We start from the raw sequence: 15,820 nt of genomic DNA, 5'->3' as shown, positions 1-15,820 counted from the left end.
AAATGCAATTTAAATTACAAAACATTTATACAGACTCGATTGCATAATTTCGATAACAAATCATAAAAGGAAACTTGAATAAAAATAATAGTACAAGTACTTTCAATATCACAATAGTCTACGTAAAAATAGTATTTTCCGAATTATCTCCGTACTTCCAAATATATTATGGGAATTATCGGAATAATTATTCATATAATATTAGGAAGCATAGCAAAGAGTTTCTTTCAAATTCTGCCTACCGTAATTCAAACGGAATAACGAAGAAAAATTCGGAATAGTGGGGCCCACCTCGGTCAAATGAGGTGGCATATACAAATCACGTGCGTTAGACTTCATAACATTATTTAGAAGAGTTTCAAGGTATTCGGAATTTATTTGTGCAAAATCTAGAAGTTTAGACAATTTTTCCAAAACTATTCATAATTACCTAATTCAATTCTATTGAATAGAAAAGGGAAATTTTCGAGCGTCGATTTCAAAGAGTAGAGTGATCCTCGAGGTTCGTATTCACTCCTATTACATCTAGGACATGCCAAGAGAAGAAAATGTAAAGCTTTACATACCTTTTTGACGTTTTACGATTGTCCAAATTCAATTCCCGTTTCCTCCAAAATCTACAATTGGTCACATTTACCAATTACTATTCATAAGACTTTAAGAACTCAATTTTTCCAATACTTGTCTACAAAAATTTCGGCAGCATTTCCCCTATATATATGACAATTCCGAGATTACAACTCGGCCACAATATCAACAACCAAGCCAACATCAACACCAATTCCATCAATAATCAACTTAAACACACCATAACATAAATTGATGTAATTTTCCAATTAGTGCAACAACTTTCAACCAAACTTTGCATTTCCAAATAAATATGAATATTTCATTTTCATAATTAATTTCAACTCATTCCAACATAAGTGAAAAGTATTCCAAGTAAGCTATCCAATATTCATCAATTCCATATTTCGCCCAAAAATTCCATAAATGCAACAAAACTATTATAATTCATTTTCTTCCTCCAACTTCATAATCAAATTCATTTCCTTCTTTCAACTTCACAACCAACAACAACACTCCATACTTTTAATAATTTACCTCCATATTCTTATAATATCATACTCAAATTACATAATTCCTACAAACTAGTTTAATACCATCTTACACCATTTAAACTTCATTTATATCCCCCAAATCATAACCACAACTAACAAATTATACAAACTTAATTTTTTTCCAATTACATCACCTAACCCATATTTCCAACTTCAATAAATTTCATCCAACTTCCATTTTCAACATCAAATAACTATCATAACTACTATACAAATACTACACAAAAATTTAATTCTTCCCCCACAATCTTCATATACATGGATTTATACATATGTAAAACCCACCATGAAAACTTCCATATTTTCATAAATTCTACACATCTCCACATACTACAACATAAACAACCTTCATAACATAATAAAAAGAAATTAATTCTTACCTTTTTTTTCTTCTAACTTCTTCACTTAATCAAAGCCCCAAATCAACCAAACAAGCCTTCTATCTTCCAAAATAAATTCACCATGTTATAGAGGACCCTTGATTTAGTAGGAATACTAGAAAATTATAATTTTTGGAGATGAAATTTGAAGGGTTAAATTTTCTCCCTCTTAGCCGATTTTCTCTCCATTTTTTTGGCTTAAGTTCTCTTCTTCAAACTCTCTCAAAATGTCTAGAAATCTCTAGGATTTTATGACTAAGAGGCTCCCATGTGAAATTACCATTTTGCCCCTCACCTTTTCTAATATTTCCAAGTTGAAATTCCACCTTTGCCCTTAACCTTTTATAGTATTTCCATATGTAAAATTCCAATTTTACCCCTAACCCTTTATGGTATTTCCACATGAGTAATTCCAATTTTGTCTTTAATCTTTTATGGTATTTCCACATGAGAAATTTCAATTTTTACCCTTAACAAATTTCCAATATTTCCACATCTCAATTTAGTCATAAGAATTTTGTATCCAACAAGGTCAAACATAGCCTTGCCCTTGACTTATTACCATTATCTCCAAATTGTCCTAATGTGAAAAATACGGGTCATAACAAAAGATATGACAACAATTTTTATATAAGTTTTTAAACCGAGTTCCCATAAACTCAGGAATTTAATTCAACACAAGCATGATAGTCATACAAAACATGTGGAAGTCAACCCCGTAGAACCTGAAAGTCATTGTACCAAAAATATTCTAAGGAACAACGGAGATGCAACCCCAAAATAACAATGTAAAATAAAATCTGAAAGGTCCAAGTCTGACAAGAGTAGACTAAGATCCTAGAAGAACCCATGACAGTCTGAAAGAATTGGTTCACCCTTGAATTATGATAAAGTCAGTGGTCTCCAAATTGAGGTCTGCCAGCAGCCATCTAAAGATGTCGTTTACTCAACAAGGAAAAATCAAGTGCAGTATCAGTACACATAATCAGTTGTGTACTAATAGAATCATGTGGCCAGCCTAGTCAATGAAACACATACATGCAACTATAATTTAGTAAAGATAGACATCTACGAAACACATTACCAATTCGTAAGTTCCTAAGCATGATTCAATTCACAATGTCATTCTCTAGAAACAACCAACAACAGTCCTCTCATGGTACCCACACCCAACCAATAGTTATGTCGGAATATGACACCTAATCTGTATATGTGTCGGAACGTGACATTCAATCTCTATTTGTATATGTGTCAAAATGTGACACCCGATCTTTATATATATATATATATATATAAATATATATATATCAACACAACCACAAACCACAATAAATGTTTCACATACTTGAACAATCAAGCAACAGGTTCATTGCATGCAATTGATCTTAGAATTCATTTTATTAAGTTTGTTACATCTTTCTTAGTCTCACACATGCAGTCAATACTATCAATTACAGTAACAAGCACATGTAGCATAGACATGAATGTAAAACCATCGCCTACCTCAAAATTAAGCCTTGAAAACTCTAAACAGTTGGAGATTTCCCTTTTCGAAGTCTTTTAGCTTGTTCTTGATCTAAAATTACACAAAATGCACAAAACAATGAACTATTGGTCTACAATATTCGGATTATATCAAAATCCTATCCCTTGGACACGTCCATGATCACCTTCCCCAACTAGGGTTTTCCCATCATTAAATTTTGGCTAAAACCCCTCTCTTAAGGTATTCACCATAGATTTTCGGTCCCAAGAATCAAAATACAAGTTAGAAAAGTGATTAACTTACCTTTAGCATGAAATTTGGTGAAAAATTGAAGGAATATCATCCTAGGTCACTTCTGGTCTCTCAAGAACGAAGTGGGAGGAACAAAATCAATTTTGAAACTTTTACCTCATTAACTTCGTGTTTGTCCCTCCATGGTGCCACTTACCCCGCCATGGCGAGACTAATCCGGCTGTGGCGGGTTGCACAAAAATAGAAGCTCGGAATTTGTGTCTCAAGCTCCCATTTTGCAATATGCCCTCAAACCATAACATTCAAATTTTTATCTTTCACGCCAAGATCAACTACGGGAGTTTTACTCACCCGAATTCGATTTTGTACAGCCGTACGGACTCTTTAGTATCTTGGCTATCAACTCTAACTATCAAACTGATACAATCATCACCCATCCATCAACGGATTACCCCAAACCTCAACTGACTCAGATTCCGTTTAAGTCTGGCCTAAGCTCAAATTTTTCAGATTACTACTCAAAAGTTTTCTGGCCCAATTTTCTTCCCCATTGGTTTATCTATAATGATGGGGACATTGTTACAGTCATACCCCGACAAATGCATTTAATAGGACAAGAGGGAGCAGGTTATAACCTAACCCATTAAACTCTTATCAAATTTTAATTTCTTTATTTATGTTCTTAATAGTATATTTAATTACATAATTAAACTTTTTTCTTTTATTATACTTTATATAATATATCAAATAAAAAAATATTTTAATTGTGGTAGATTATGATTTCATGAATTACTTTATCACCATTAGTTCCATGATAGAATTTGCATTTGAAAATGATGATAGTTTCTTTGTATATAATCATTTGATATTCATAGTTTATTGATTCAACTAATTTGAATTCGTGTTACATTAACATCTGGTTTTGATGGTTGTTATCAGTTGTATTGTATTATTAGTTTAAATACAATGTTTGTTTTGATTGTTACTTAAATTCTATTGTATCATATCGTTTAAATTCATCATTAACGACCTATTTATTATCATCGCGTCGTTACCTTAATATTTTTTTTCTCATTTTGTCTTTATTTATTATTTAATAATTATATTTCATCTTTTATCCTATTTTTTATAGTAACTCTACCCCATACCCTACTTTTCTTGTAAGTTTATCTTCAAATTACTGATGTGTGACATCTTGTAACGACGGAGAACGATACAATATATCCAAATATTGTATTCATTAAAACAATATAGTATGATACAATACAACATTATACAATATAATATATTATGAAATAAGACACGACAACCATCCGAACAAAGTGTAAATTTACGGCCTTTCTGCTCAAATTTCTTCATTCAAAACGTTTGGATTTGAGACGTTTAGTGAGAGTGTTCATTCATCCTACCATATGATAAAAGAGTTGCTGGACTTCACCTTACGATTGTAAAATGTGTGGACCCCAGCTCTATTTGTGGCATCGGCCTGTGGTCCAGTTTGTATAACACTAAAAAGTGCATAGGAACAAATTACTACAAAAATCTCAATATATTATTCTTGTACTAGTAGCAGGATTTGGGGTTAATTATTGATATAGTAAATGGAATATTTGTGTTAAATATCTACTCATATAAACTGCTATTCTTTCCAATCGAATCCGGCCATTGTTCTTATTCAATCATTGCTTATCAAATCATTTTACATTGTCATAGTTAAATTTGAAAATACAAAAAGTAGTAGATTTGAGTTGAAATCTATGCCAAGATAAAAAAGAATACTTGTATAGACAAAAGGTCGATTTGTAAAAATACCTTGAAAGGCATCCAATAAAATTGAAATGATACAAAAAAGATTAATGACTATGTAGGAAATGATACACACAAATCGAAGTCGAAAAATAATAAAAGAAAAAAAAATTATAGACAAACAATTGTCCTGTTGAAACACTCAGTTTGGCTCGTTGCCTTTACTGTTGAACCTCTCAAACCTAATTCAGAATTTGCTTATCCAATTAATTGTGACCGTTCCTTCACTTCATAAGCATAGTTGTTGTCTGCAGTACTGACAATTACATATTCCCCCATCTCACTTTTTATTCATCAAAGTTTTGCTACATCTGATCAAAAAAAAAAAAAGTTTTACTGCACTTGTTTAAAAAATCTTTTAATAATTTTTTTTGTCCACTATTTTAAAAATAATTCTTTTATTTTTATTTATCATTTATAACATAGCAAGAAAAGATAAATTTTTTTCTATTTTACCCTCAATATTAATTAATTAGTCTCCAAATCATTTTTAAAAATAATAAACCTATTTAACTCATCAAACTTATGTCTCTACACAAAAAAAATTAAATTAAGTGAGAATTTATGAAGATTATAAAAAAGAATCTAATTTTCTTCAAATTATTCTACCAAAAAAAATTCAATAAAATAATCTTTGTATGCTATTATTACCTGAGAAATATTTTAAATCCCTAAGTAAATTATCTAAAAATTATAAGAAATTTTTTCATAAAAATATTCAATTAAATTTGTAAGGTTGACATAGAGAAAAGTTGGCAAAAAAAGAAATTTATTATTATTTATTTTTTATTTAATTTTTAAGTTTTATTCTTTCATGACTATTATATTACATTTTATCTTATCATACAATTTAACATCAATATATATATATATATATATATATATATATATATATATATATATATATATATATATATTCTTAACCCATCCTAAACCCACGAAACACAAGTAATAATAAATTGAATTGCCTGTTTTAATTCAATATTTCACACATTATACGAGATTAATAAAGATCAAAATTTTTATTTCTAATATAAAATATTATTCACTTTCTATTTTTTTCAAAAATAATAATATTATAAGCATGATTTTCAAAGTGCACGATTAATTCCTTTTTAATAGTTAATTGAACTTTAATATTATTGATCCATTATACTGATTAATCAATATAATTTGGGGTTCATGAGTGATTTGTATATCAATATATTTTGAATATATGTGTTTATAAGTATTCAAAATTGATGGCATTATAGTAGGTTTTAAAAAGTTATTTTTCATAGCATGAAAAAAAATTATTATGATAAAAGACTCTTAAGTATGAAAATTTCTTCTTAATAAATTAATATATTTTTGTTAAAATAAATAATATGATTATTATTTTAGTTAAATGAGTTTGATGAATTAAATAAGTTTATTATTCAAAAAAAGATTCTTTAATGACATGGCATGCCAATTAAGAGAGAATGAGGCTTTTGAAGTGTTAAGTATATTTGGAGTAAAATAGTAATAGTTGGATGATATTTCGATCCTAAATGAAACAAAAATGCTATTTAGAGTCAATTCCCCAAACTTGGGTAACTTTTTAGAAAATTGACTCATTAGTATGACATTGTGATATAATACCCCATATTAATAATTATTTTTTAAAAAGCGTATAAAGTCCTAAAGTGAATAAAGCGAATATTAACTGTAGAATTATGTGATCAATAATAATAAAAATTATGCCTCAATTTCAAACTAGTCGGAATCAATTATACAAAACTCACTAACATATCTGAATTTGATTTTAGTTTGGACCTGCTACAAAGGAAAAGCAGCAGAGAAGTAATCAGTAATGGATCTACCGAGTTAAATCTGGATTCATGGGAATCCAGTAATCTTTGTTCATATCTTATAAATTTATATTAGAATATTTAGAAGCTTTTAATTATGGATTATATTATTATTATATATTAATTTAATATTATTATAAAAAGTCATAAATTTCAAATTTTAACAGAACAATTAACATGTGCATATATAGAATTGACATTCTTTTAACCCAAAAAGTGTTTGGAAAATTTAGGCCTTGTTATAAATTAACTAACTCGATAATTAATAAAGAAAAGGAGAGTAAGAGAATTTAGAGAGAGTAGAATTGATTTTCTTGTTTTCGTTTCTGTTTTTGTGTCCTATCTTCTCAATGCCAAGGACGGCATTTATAGAAGATGAGAAAGTAGTGCAACAATCTCAAGTGGGCAACTTGCCCACTCCCACTTGAGAAAGAGACATCCATCATCTAATACTCCCCCTTGGATGTCAAAAAAAAATATACATATATTCTAGTTAAAGAATAATTATACATAGTTATCTTGAACATCTATAGATGTTGTGTCTCGTTAAAACCTTATTAGGAAAAAATCCAGTGGGAAAAGCCTAATAAAGGAAAAAGAGTACACAGATTTGGTAATACGCCTTGATTGCTGCCTCATTAAAAACCTTGCTAGGAAAACCCAGTGGGACAAAATCGTGGTTAAGGAAAAAAGAGTGCAGCGCATATTTTACTCCCCCCTGATAAAAACTTCATTTGATATTTTGGAGACAGCGCATTCCAACCTTATGCCTTAGCTTCTCAAAAGTTGATGTTGGTAATGCCTTTGTGAATAAATCTGCAAGATTATCACTTGAACGAACTTGTTGTACATCAATTTCACCATTCTTCTGAAGATCATGTGTGAAGAATAATTTTGGTGAAATGTGTTTTGTTCTGTCTCCTTTTATGAAGCCACCTTTCAATTGAGCTATGCATGCGACATTGTCTTCGAATATAATTGTGGGTATTTTAACATTATTTTCCAGACCACATCTTTCTTTGATGAACTGTATCATCGATCTCAACCACACACATTCTCTACTTGCTTCATGAATTGCTATTATTTCAGCATGATTTGAAGAAGTAGCAACAATGGACTGTTTTGTAGATCGTCATGATATAGAAGTTCCTCCATGTGTAAATAGATAGCCTGTCTGAGATCGAGCTTTATGTGGGTCTGATAAATAACCTGCATCTGCATAACCAATAAGGTCTACACAACCTTTGTTAGTATAAAACAAACTCATATCAATAGTACCCTTCAGGTATCGCAAAGCATGTTTGATACCGTTCCAATGCCTTCGCGTTGGGGAAGAACTATACCTTGGTAGCAAATTAACAGAAAATGTTATATCAGGCCTAGTTGCGTTAGCAAGATACATAAGTGCACCAATAACACTGAGATATGGTACTTCAGGACCAAGAATTTCTTCATCCTCTCCTAGAGGTCGAAATTGATCTTTTTCCACTTCAAGTGATCGAACAATCATTGGAGTACTTAATGGATGTGTTTTGTCCATGTAAAATCTTTTTAAGATTTTCTCAGTGTATGCAGATTGATGGACAGAAACTCCGTTTGCTAAATGTTAAATTTGCAGACCTAGACAAAGTTTTGTCTTTCCAAGGTCTTTTGTTTCAAATTCTTTCTTTAGATATTCAATTGCCTTTTAGACCTCCTTAGGGGTTCCAATGAGATTTATGTCATCAACATAAACAGAGAGTATAACAAACTCTGATTCTGTTTTCTTAATAAAAACACATGGACAAATGACATCATTTATATAGCCTTCATTTATCAAGTACTCACTGAGTCGATTATACCACATACGCCCTGATTGTTTTAAACCATATAATGATCTTTGCAGTTTCATTGAGTATATTTCTCAAGACTTTTTACATGCTTCAGGCAATTTTAATCCATCTGGAATTTTCATGTAAATTTCATTATCAAGTGAACCATAAATGTAAGTTGTAACTACATCCATTAGATGTATTTCAAGATTTTTATGTATAGCTAAACTGATGAGATATCGAAAAGTTATTCCATCCATAACTGGTGAATATGTTTCTTCATAATTGACTCTGGGTCTTTGAGAGAATCCTTGTGCAACAAGGCGTGCCTTATATCTTACAATTTCATTTCTCTCATTTCGTTTTCTAACAAAAACCCATTTATAGCCAACTGGTTTTACACCTTCAGGGGTTTGGACTACAGGTCCAAAAACCTCACGTTTAGCAAGTGAGTCTAATTCTGATTGAATTGCATTTTGCCATTCTGGCCAATCACATCTACGTCGACATTCTTCGACGGATTTAGGCTCAAGACTTTCACTATCTTGCATGAGGTTAAGTGCAACATTATATGCAAAAACTTTATCAACCGTGATTTTAGATCGATCTAATTTTATCTCATCACCAAAAGAACTTATTGAAAGTTCTTCATTCACTTGAGTCTCGGGTTCACTGATTTCTTCAGAAATATCAGGATTACTCAAATCTTGACCTTCTTCAGGAGGTTCTATTGTAGTATCATCTTTATTATTTCTCAAGCTTCTCTTTCTAGGATTTTTATCCTTTGAACCCAACGGTCTACCACGCTTCTGGCGTGTTTGAGATTCAGAAGCTATGATACTTGTAGATGGTACTTTTGGAACATCAATCCGGATAGGTACATTCATTGTAGGGATATGTGACTTAGTTATCCGTTTCAAATCAGTAAATACATCTGGCATTTGATTTGCTATTTTCTGTAAGTGGATGATCTTCTAGACTTCCTGTTCACATGTGCGGATACGTGGATCAAAATGTGATAGTGATGAAATTTTCCACGCAATTTCTTTTCTTTTTTCGGGTTCCTTTTTCTCTCCCCCTAATGGCGGGAAAATTATTTCATCAAACCGACAATCTGCAAATCGAGTAGTGAATAAGTCTCCAGTCAACGATTCAAGGTATCTAATTATGGAGGGTGAGTCAAACCCGACATATATGCCCAACCTTCATTGAGGGCCCATTTTTGTATGTTGTGGTGGTGCTACAGGCATGTATACCGCACAACTAAAAATTCTTAAATGGGCTATATTTGGTTCATGATCAAATACTAATTGTGACGGAGAATATTTATTATAATGTGTCGGTCTTAGACGTACAAGTGCTGCTGCATGTAAATAGCATGACCCCAAACAGTAATTGACAATTTTGTTTTCATTAGTAGAGGTCTTGCTATCAATTGTAGGCGCTTTATAAATGATTCTGCAAGGCCATTTTGAGTATGAACATGAGCAACAGGATGTTCAATTTTTATCCCAATTGATAAGCAATAATCATTAAATGCTTGGGATGTAAATTCTCCAGCATTATCAAGGCGAATGACCTTAATTGGATAATCTGGGAATTGCGCTCTCAATCTTATTATTTGTGCTAACAACTTCGCAAACGCCAGGTTGCGAGATGATAACATGCACACATGAGACCATCTAGATGATGCATCTATTAGGACCATAAAATATCTAAACAATCCACTAGGTGGATGAATAGGTCCACATATATCTCCATGTATACGTTCTAAAAAGCCAGGAGATTCGATGCCAACCTTCAGGGTCGATGGTCTGACAATTAATTTGCCTTGATAACAAGCAGCACATGAAAATTCATCATTTGTAAGAATCTTCTGATTCTTTAACAGATGACCAGTTGAATTTTCAAGAATTCGTCTCATCATTATTGATCCGGGATGACCTATTCGATCATGTCATAACACAAATATATTTGGATCAGTAAACTTCTGGTTTACGATCATATTTGCTTCAATTGCACTAATTTTTGCATAATATAAGACAGATGACAGAGTTGGTAATTTTTCCAAAATATATTTTTGGCCTGAGACACTCTTGGTTATACCAAGATATTCAATATTCATTTCATTTAATGTCTCAACATGATATCCATTTCTGCGGATATCTTTAAAACTTAACAAGTTTCTTGGGGATTTAGAAGAAAATAGTGCATCTTCTATAACAATTTTTGTCCCCTTAGGCAGAATTATAGTAGCTCTTTCGGAGTCTTCTATCATTTTTGAATTACCAGAAATTGTAGTAACATTAGCTTTTCTTTTAAGTAAATTGGAAAAATATTTCTCGTCTTTAAATATAGCATGAGTTGTTCCACTATCAATTACACAAATATCCTCGTGATTTATCATTGATCCAAACAAGATTTGAGGCATTTCCATATTTTCTTCAATAAGAAATAAAATACGTATTAACACATGGTATATTATATAATTTTTTATGTATTTACATTGATTAGAAAAATACAAACATCATATTTAATACACATAAAAAAAATATTTACATATTATTAGTCTTGTCAATATTCATATTTTCGTCTGGAAAATTAAAGAAATAAGCTACATCTAGATGCATAGGCTCAATATTATCTTCAGAGATAAAATTTGTCTCTGGATTATTTTCTGCCCTTTTTAATGATGCCTGATATAGCTGAACCAGACGTTTTGACGACCGACAAATCCGCGACCAGTGCCCCACACCTCCACATCTATGACATATTATTTCTGAATTATTCTTCGGTAAAGCTTCTGGCTTTTTATCCTGCCTTTTATATTGCTGGTTATTTTCCGGTGCCAGCCGAGAATCTTGATTAAAATTTCTTCTTTGACTACGACCACGACTGGGACCATGGGCTCTTTCTTGTTGGTTAGAATTTGCCTAATTCACTTCAGGGAGTGGCAAAGAACCAACTGGCCGACTATCATGATTTTTCATTAATAGTTCATTATGTCTTTCAGTAATAAGAAGGTGAGAAAGTAATTCAGAATATTTTTTAATTTTTTTTTTGCGATATTGCTACTGTAGGAGCATATTCGCGAGTGGAAATGTGGAGTATGTCTTTTCAAGTTTATCTTGCTCAGTGATCTCTTCTTCGCATAAATTTAACTGAGCTATAATTCTAAATAAAGTAGAATTATATTCAGTTATATTTTTGAAATCCATTAATCTCAGATTTAGCCAATCATGACGAGCTTGTGGAAGCATGACCAACTTCAGATGGTCATATCTTTCTTTTAAATTTTTCCACAATTTAAGGGGGTCTTTTAATGTAAGATATTGTAATTTTAGCCCTCATCAAGATGGTGACAGAGAAATATCATGACTTTAGCACGATCTTGATTGGATGCCATATTGTCATCTTTAATGGTGTCTGCCAGACCCATTGATTCTAAATGAATTTCGGCATCAAGTACCCATGATGAGTAGCCTTTTCCAGAGATATCAAGAGCAGTAAATTCAATTTTGGAAATATTTGCCTTTTTATAAAAATAAAATTAAATAAAACTCTTACCACTTTTGTTACCTTGAAAAATTATCCGGAGCCTCGTGCTGATAACGTGTTATAAATTAACTAACTCGACAATTAATAAAGAAAAGGAGAGTAAGAGAATTTAGAGAGAGTAGAAGTGATTTTCTTGTTTTCGTTTCTGTTTCTGTGTCCTATCTTCTCAATGCGAAGGACGACATTTATAGAAGATGAGAAAGTAGTGCAACAATGTCAAGTGGGCAACTTGCCCACTCCCACTTGAGAAAGAGACATCCATCATCTAATAGGCCTAAAATTTTGGCAGTATATAGCCCAAAAATTTGGCACTTTCATTGAGGGTGGAAATGATATGGTATATATCGTATTATTATATTATTTTAAAATTTTTGATGTCATAATTTTGATATTATAGTATTTGGTATGAGATATGATATACATTTTAAATATTTTTGATATTCGATAAGGTATTTAGTATTTAGAAATAACATACCAAAATACTGAATATCATACCGAAGTATGTATATATATATATATATATATGTGTGTGTGTGTGTATATTAAAATATTAACATATATGCAACCAAGTATTAGTATAAACTAAATGTTTAGAAGTAGAAAATTTAGACTATTATATTTTGATTGAAATGTATTTTAAATATAATTGATTAACAAAAGGAGTTGTCTATACTTTCTTTTGAATATATATTTCTACATGTGTAATATGTTAGTATGATTCTATTAAGGACCTTTTTTTGTATTGTCAAAGTCATAATACTTTATTATACGAGTATATATTAGTCAAAGTTGAACAAACTATGGTTATCGATTTACCATACCGCAAAATACCAAGACCGACCTTCAAAATACTGAACCATGCAAAATTAAATTGATATGATAATAATATAATAATTTTAAAAATTGAATACCAAAATTATCGAAGTTTCAAATATTGTATCATACCATACCATGTCCACTCCTACTTTTATTTTTCCCGAGCAAAAATAGAGGGAATATCCTTCTCTTGTTTTATGTTATTGTATCCTTAAAACTAGAGATTCATTTGCCCCCCTTATTTCGTTACTGAATATCTCTAAAATTAGGATTCAATTATTCATGTTATTCTTTTTATTTGGAATACTCTAAACAATACTCTAAATTTCCCCCTTATTTTCGCATTAGATATCCCTAAAACTAGGGATTTAATTATCTGATTTCCCTTATTTCAAGTTGAATATCCCTAAAACTAGAGATCCAATTATTCTGTTTCCCTTATTTCATTTTTTTTTATGGGAACAGACCCTACACGAGGCTCCCACCTCTCGTGCACAGTCAGGGGTTGAGTAGCACCCCCAAGCCTTAACATAAATAATCAAAATAAAATACAATGAGGGGAACATAAACCTTCCCTCCTATCCTATGGTGGTTCATAAGTCGGCTAACCTATTAAGGTCGGCTAACTCATCCCCGATACAAAAAAGAGACTAACTATAACTAGAAAGCATTAAACCTGTGAGAGGACTCCTCTCGGTACAAATCAACTAAGAAAGCATAAGTGAGGGAGACTCTCCCCTTCCATGAGAATACAAGAAAGTAGCCTACACTAGTCCTATTCAAGAACAAGTATACGAACCTTCTATCTCGCATGGGTTGGAGAAATTCTTTTCATCTTTGCTCTTTTTAGACATGTCGTACCAAGTAGGTCCAAGGAAAGTTGCAGCAACAACAATCGTAGCCAAGTTAGGAAAATTAGAGATAAAAAAAAAAATAATAATAATAAAAAAATGTTCATATTTCATTTCCTTAATATCCTAAAATAGACTAAAAAATTCCAATCTATAGCTAAAATTTCAACTACACACTCCAACAACATAGATATTCTATCACCCCCTAAAATATTTTTTTAAAATCTATTTTATACATCCCTAAGTGCTGACCTGTCCACATAAATCAAATATAGTGAGTATCGTGTATACACGCATGGATTCCACTTAAATATTAGACCCACTCACCCGATTTCTTTTCTATTCCCTCCTAAAGAAATTAGACCCAACTCTTGTTTCTTTTTTTTCATCTCCCTCAACCATTGATTACACATTTTTGGTGATGATCCAAGTATCCTTAAGTGTAATTTCAACTTGATTACGTAGTTTATCAGCTTAATTTCAGTAAAGATTAGTTCTTTGTTCTTAATTTGAGTTTGTTCTTTATTAGTTTTTTTTTTGATTTTGTTCACCAATCTTGGAAGGATAAAATTTGATCTTGGATCCACTTTTTCTTTGTCCCTTCATCGAAAATTTTTACAATTTTAGACTGAAAATAGAGAAAAAATAATACATTAGCACCAATTGAATATAAAGTAAAGGAAGAATACAAGGGAAACACACATACATCATAGCATGGGCAGGACCAAAACCTTCTTCCCGGACTTGATTGCGACCAAGAAGTTTGCAAATTCAGCAAAATTTCATGTTTGCATCTCACTTCAGCGTTGAGCATTGGGTCTGATTCATCCATACAAAACATTTTCAAGTTTTCGTTTTTCATTTTTAACGAATTTAGAGAAAAATTAAAATTAAAATTAAAGACCCTAAATAAAAAATTGGAGCTTATTACAAACCCTAACTTCAAGATTTGAAGTAAAAATTAGCACTAACGACTAAACCCTATTTATTTTTGGAAGAAAATCGTGAAAAATTGAAGAAGAAAATCGTAAAAATGATGGGGAAGAAGAACTAATATTTAATGTTGGGGAAGATGGTTGTTGAGATTATTTCCCCCCCAAAATTACATGGATATACATGTGTATATAATTTTGAGCAACTTGGAGCATTTTTGCCTCCTATAACGCGCCTAGAGGAGGTGTTCTCACCTCCTATGACAAGTCAACACTTAGGGGTGTATGAAATATATTTAAAAAATGTTCAGGGGGTGATAGGACACCCATGTAGTTAGAATTTCGGGTATAGGTTGAGGGAAGGAGGGGGGGGGGGGGGGGTTAAGCCATTTTCCCTCAATTATTTCTTTTTGTCCTTTTTATTTTGAGTAAGTATTAGTTTAAAGGCAACACTGATTTTGTTTTCATATACATATATACAATTTGTTAGGTAAATACCGATCAATGTATACTAATACAAATAAATGTATATAAATTTGTTAAGTGATTACGGACTAATATATATCAATACAAATTATAAAAATCTAATGCAAACAAATGTATACCTAATTTATTAAGTGAATACGAGCTAATGTATACCAAATACAAATATATACCAATTTATTAGGTAATTTATTTGGTGAATACGAGCCAATGTATATCAATACAAATATATACACAGAAAGAGCTCTATTATATATCAATAATGATTTTGCATCAAATGAATAAGAATAATTATTATTAAAATTGAAAAAACAAATTATATGTATAGGTAAAAATAGTCAGTATATGTGGCCATATCAAGTCATGACAAGTAGAGAGAAATAGAGACTCTTCAAGGAAAAGCTAGACAAAAAACGTGTCTAAATAATGCGGTGACGCGTGACAGTTAATCAAGGCAGTGACATTACTATGAAGAACAAAGGCACCCCCTAT

The sequence above is a fragment of the Solanum dulcamara genome, chromosome 1 (genome assembly GCF_947179165.1).
Source record: "Solanum dulcamara chromosome 1, daSolDulc1.2, whole genome shotgun sequence".
NCBI classification, from domain to species: Eukaryota; Viridiplantae; Streptophyta; class Magnoliopsida; order Solanales; family Solanaceae; genus Solanum; species Solanum dulcamara.
The sequence above is the reverse complement of the archived record's forward strand: the minus strand, read 5'-3'. Positions refer to the sequence as shown.